Source organism: Pinus tabuliformis, chromosome 3_2 (genome assembly GCF_031772625.1).
Source record: "Pinus tabuliformis cultivar Carrire ecotype Pingquan chromosome 3_2, CPIR1, whole genome shotgun sequence".
Taxonomy (NCBI): Eukaryota; Viridiplantae; Streptophyta; class Pinopsida; order Pinales; family Pinaceae; genus Pinus; species Pinus tabuliformis.
The window spans coordinates 464,162,550-464,168,252 of record NC_142302.1 but is presented as its reverse complement, the minus strand read 5'-3'; the positions used below and the strand labels follow the sequence as shown (position 1 = coordinate 464,168,252).

Genomic DNA, 5,703 nt, shown 5'->3' with positions numbered 1-5,703 from the left:
GATGATGAGGGAGCAATGTAGTATGTGCTTATCTTTGGTAATAAAAAAATGACCATCAAGTAATAGAATAATTAATGAGGTGTGAAAATCCCATCAAGTGATGAAAACTGGGTTCCGAAAGGTGCAATTGTTGAACAACTTAGTGTGGGAGTTTTTTGGTAAATGGAGAAATTGCCATCAAATAGCAAAACTGACAATTGACAAATCCCAAGGTATCTAGGCATTAGACATTTAGGGGTTCACTAGTTAAATTTCTAGTCATAATGCATGGTCATATGGAAGGTAGATCTAAGGTTAAAGGTGCTAAGTTCTCTTGTGCCAGTTATAAATATGAAAGTAAAATTATAGAATACATATGCACAAAATGTGAAAATTGGAAGATCTGTGTGATTTATTTGTAGAAGCGCAATGATTGTGAGTTGATCTATGTAGAGTGCAGTTATTGACATGTGAAAAACGTGAATCCTGTTGTGAGTGCAATGACCAATGGGAGATGAGAATGGAATATGAAAATGAGGGAAGTTATCTAATAATACTTTAGGGACCAAGTCAAATCACATGGGTCAATACCATGAATCGACACCCATGGTAAAAGAAGGACAAAAACTATAAAAGTAGAGGACAACACATGAGGAATAGTATTGTTCGTGTATATAAAAAATATCTAGTGTAAAATATTGAGCAGGTGGTCAAGAGAAGAGATGCAAAGCATACCATATTAGATATGAATGTTGTGATTAGATCCAGGCCATAAGAGAAGAGATTTAGAGCATACTAGAGCATATATAAATGTTGTGATTAGATATGGGCTAGAGGAGAAGAGATGCAACGCATATAACAAAAGGTCTAAATGCTAAGATCAAATTTGAGTAAAGAATTGTTGAGTAAAGTGTGGCGACAATAATTGAAATAAAAAAAGATTTGAGTTGCAACCGAAGCTAAGTCGAGAGCTGAAGAGACCATGAGAAGATGATGACCAATATAAAACCAAAATTAGGAAAGAGAACAATGAAGTGTAGATATGTGCAAGGATAAGTAGGTTAGTCAAGAATGTGTAGATTATTGTTGTAAGAAAGGAGTTGAATGTTAGATCATAGATTAAAAACTTGTATGAGTAAATTTGATTTGAAAAGATTGTGGATATGAGTTTGAAAATGTATGAAAGAAGGATCTGATAGGTAGAGTAGGTTGGTTCTTACAAATGATGGGATATATGTCTCCATTATGTTGGTGCATGTAAAGATCAAGGGATTGATGTCTCCTTAAGGTTGGTGCCTATAAATATCAGGGGATAGGTGTCTCCTTTAGGTTGGTGCTTGTAAATATCGTGGCATTGATGCCTTATTTAGGTTGATTCTTGTCAAGATCAGGGGATTGGTGTCTACTTCAAATTGGTTCTTATAAATTCCAAGGGATGGGTGTCTCCTTTTGGTCGGTGCTAGTAAATTGAATGTAATAGTAGGTCAGAGCCTACAACAATATTCAAACATGAGTTTTGTGGTTTTCTCCCATTTGGGTTTCCATGTAAATATACGTTTCTATTGATCTATGTGTGCTATGTTTGATTTATGGTATTGTTATGTGATTTATTATTAATAACACAAATATATTAAAAATTATTTTAAAAATTGTATAATACTAATTCACCCCCCACTCTTAGTATTATCTGGTTTCCAATAATCATTTACATGAGAGATGAAGTTTTGAATAAGAAATTTTCACTTGATGTGAACACTTATGATTTACCTTATTCTTTATCTTATCAATTATTAAATAGTTAAGGTGTCAATGTACTTAGAAAATAAAAATTATTTCCATGAACCATAAAATTTTATTAACCTTCAAAATCTCTTTGCTACTAGAGCTTTGTTAAATTGATGAATGTTTTTTAATTGCTTCCCACAAAGAGTTTTTTTTTCAAATATTTTCTAGTTTATAAACAAGAAACTCTTCTCTTTCTTTCCCGATGCAAGAAACTTAAAATAAGATGACCTTATTTCCAATATGTTTATTGATACATAATCTAAGGAGTACTAAGATACAAGTATCACTTATATATAAAATTTGATCAAAGTTAAGTGCCTAATGGATAACCACCTAGTACACCACCCAATTATTTGTTTTTCCACCTTTTGATATATTTAAAGCCAATCCCTAAAACCATAGTTTTTTTCTTTTAAAATAATGACCAAGATAGTTAAGGATTGTGTTGAACTCTACCTTTTGTAAAGGGAGGTTCTATAATACATAATTCATTCACATCTTAGATGTATCACTAGAGGATATAAAATATTTTTTCACATTTATTTATATGGCTCTGGGTATGTTGTATAGTGTTATCACCTAGATTGACCTCAGGTTGAAGGGAGGCAATTTTGAGGTAACCACAGACCAAGCTTTCAATCTAGCATCTAGCCCTGCTAGACCAGAGAGGGCTCTCTCTTTTCCAACAAAATGTGGCTGTGATAACTGATTATTAGGCTAGCTATGGAGTGTGGGGATTTGTTTGAAAGGTTTTTCGGTCGAAAACAACAAGAGAAATGACCATTTGGGCTATGGAGTCGATGCCAGTTTCTACCGGCAAACTTGGGGCAAAGTAAGTGCAATGTTCAGCCAGATAAAGATTGCGAATGTGAGAAGAATAGGGTAGAAAGCCCACTGCCATGTAGGCATCAAACAAGGGATCGATCTGTAGCAGCAACTTTAGATGAAAGAGAAGCACAGGGTTACTCAACAAAGCATCTATCAGGGGATGGATTCTGAAAATATAACCACACATTTAACAACATAATCATTATGAAAGGAGCATCATGGCACTCATGGATTCCAAACATTTCACTTAGAGAATGATGCAACACAAAATAGCAGAAAAGACATAATGTATAAATAAATTTATGAGAAAAACATACTGGACATTTAAGCACTATGATGGATCCCAGGCCTAAAGGGAAATAACTGCTTTATTAAAATGATATTCAATAAAAATTTACACAGTCCAAATTCCTCTTCCTATTGAAAAAATCGAACCTCTATCGTTTAAAAATAATCCTATATATACTAAATTACAAATCTATTTTTAATTTCCTCAACATAGGAAATAAAAATTAAAAATAAAATTAAAAATAAAAACCTATCATAAAACTCTATTATAAACTAATTTGCAACTAAAATAACAAACTATCTCGAGAACCATGAGAAGTAGTTTTTGAAAACCCAAATTATGTGAAGGTTTTCCAAGTGGATTAATATTACTATATCTACTCCTTCAGGTGTGGAACCATATTCCACAAAATCTTCCTTTTGACTGCCACCTTGCACCTGCCTACATGAATTTTGGAGTTGTTTGATCGATCTGCTATTCTTGTCCCTCCTTGGATGTTCTCTGATTGCCATTTGTAATGCTCTTACTTTTATTTGCTCGCCTTCTAGTGTTATCTTGTTTCAATGATGAATATAGGTGTTCTGCTCTCATAATAATATTTTCTGGAATTCCTTAACATCGAGCTGTTTCAAATGCAAGACTTTCTCGACAAGCCCCATCTATCAATTTCCATGTTGGTTTTGTCTGCCCATTAATTTTTTCAGTTCCCATTGCTTTATATAAAATATCTCTTGCATTCAGTGACACATCTAAGAGGCCATGCAAATAAGTAGATATGATGCCTATGCAACCAATGGCATCAAGTTCCTCTATCATGCTTGCAACAATGCATGTTCCCTTTTGTATTTCTGTTCCTCGACAGATTTCATCTATCAATACAAGGCTTCTGTTTGTAGCTTCACAAAGTATTGATCGCATTTCATACATTTCCATCTAGAACGAGCTTTTTCCATCAGCTGGGCTGTCATATGAACCCATATGAAGCAGGATGGAATCAAAGGTCGGGATAGTAGCAATTTCTGCAGGAACCATCAATCCACAAATGCCAAGCAATGTTGTTGAACCAATGGATCTAAGTAAACTGGACTTTCCACCACCATTTGGACCAGTAAGAAGAAACAGTGACCACATTTGAATCGTATTCTGAATAGCTCATTCTTGTAATATGTTGATCCAGTATGGCACTAAACCTACAATTTCTAACTGACTTCCCACTTTCCCTGATTTTCCTCCTGCTGAATTTTGATTAGTCTCTATCAATGTTGGAAAGGCCCAATTTCGCTTCCCTCCCTCATAATTATCGTATTTCAAATAGGTCACCCCCCGATTATCAAATGTCATAGCGTTGATTTCCTCGTGTCCCAAGGAATCTAGTTGTCTTTTTGCCCAGGTAAAGTGTCCGACATCTGATTATATCTCGAGCTTGACACCTTTGTTGTGTACATAATCAACAAGGGCTTTGATACCAGATGGGTAATCTTCCATCTTTGTCTTACTTGAGATTCCCTCAACAATCATCTATATTGACAAATTCATAACCATGTTTATTGAACCCAGTTGAGATCAGCGCCTCAGCAGTTTCTTTGATTACTTTCGCATTGATATCGCAACCAAAATGATTCCAGGAGTTCCACCCCATGGTAGGTGTCCTACCCAACTCATTGTCCAATAGACTTCTTGGATTATAGCCAGTGTGAGCGAAAGAGAAATGTGAGGCCAAGTGGGCACCTACAGAACTTTGTTTTTTAGAATGGCCCTACGCACAACGCCACACTCTAGATTGGCTTGGCTTTGGATTTTTTTGACTTGGTTTCAATGTTTTTGTTGGAAATAATACTCGGGAGGGGGGGGTGAATCAGTATTAGAAAATCACTAACCTTTTCATTTCCATACTTAGATTCATATATGTTACTTCAATTAAGGGAACCCGCGTGTACACACAACTATGTTTAATGCAACTAGCGTATATCCAGTAAAATTATGATTCAGTTAATCCATTATATGCTGATCTTTAATCAGTGCAACAAAACTTCATTAACCATATGAACAGTAAACAGGTGCAGTAAAACAGAATAGATCATCACACATAAGAAGCACACTTGAACACCATGATATAAGGTAGAAACCCAATGCGGGACAAAAACCACCTGCTGCTGTTTTCTTTAAGATAAGAAAAACCTATTTATAATCTTGTACTGGCGCAGACTCATACTAGTACGTAGGCACCCACCTGTAGAAGGCTACAAACTTCTCTCTTTCTCTAGCTACTACAAGAAGGGAGCTACAACCCCCTAGCTCTTGTACTAGCCGATCGATTTAATAGTACGTAGGCGCCGACCTATTGAAGGCTACAATCTTCTTGATTCATCACAACACCATAATATGAAGGCCATGTTTCATCCAATTTTCATACTGGACCCATCAACAACATTGAAGCACAAAATCAATCACCACTGCAATACAACCATCAACTACACTTGCATCATTCATTTCTGAATCACCGAACACTGAATCACTGAAACCTTGTCAACAGAACATAGTCACTAGAACACAGAGCAAAACACAAAACTCTGCAACAACAACTAGATCCAACTGCAACTTCAAATATCATATCTCACAATGTATACTCTACTATGATGAACCAAACCAGCGTGTATACGCGCTTTTACCAAAGCCAACTTGCGTATAGATCTGCAAATATTTACTCATAACTTTGCAGCTATTCCAAACATCAGTCATACCCAGATCATAAAATTTATACAATAAAACATGTGTCAATAATTCAGATCTAGTCTATCCATGATCAAACCACATAATGATAA

The 5,703-nt window shown here is 35.4% G+C and overlaps 1 pseudogene; it reads right to left on the bottom strand.

Moving 5' to 3' along the window:
• Positions 1-3,355: 3,355 nt before the first annotated feature.
• Positions 3,356-4,222, bottom strand: LOC149181295 (DNA mismatch repair protein MSH1, mitochondrial pseudogene; annotated as a pseudogene).
• Between the last annotated feature and the right edge of the window lie 1,481 nt (positions 4,223-5,703).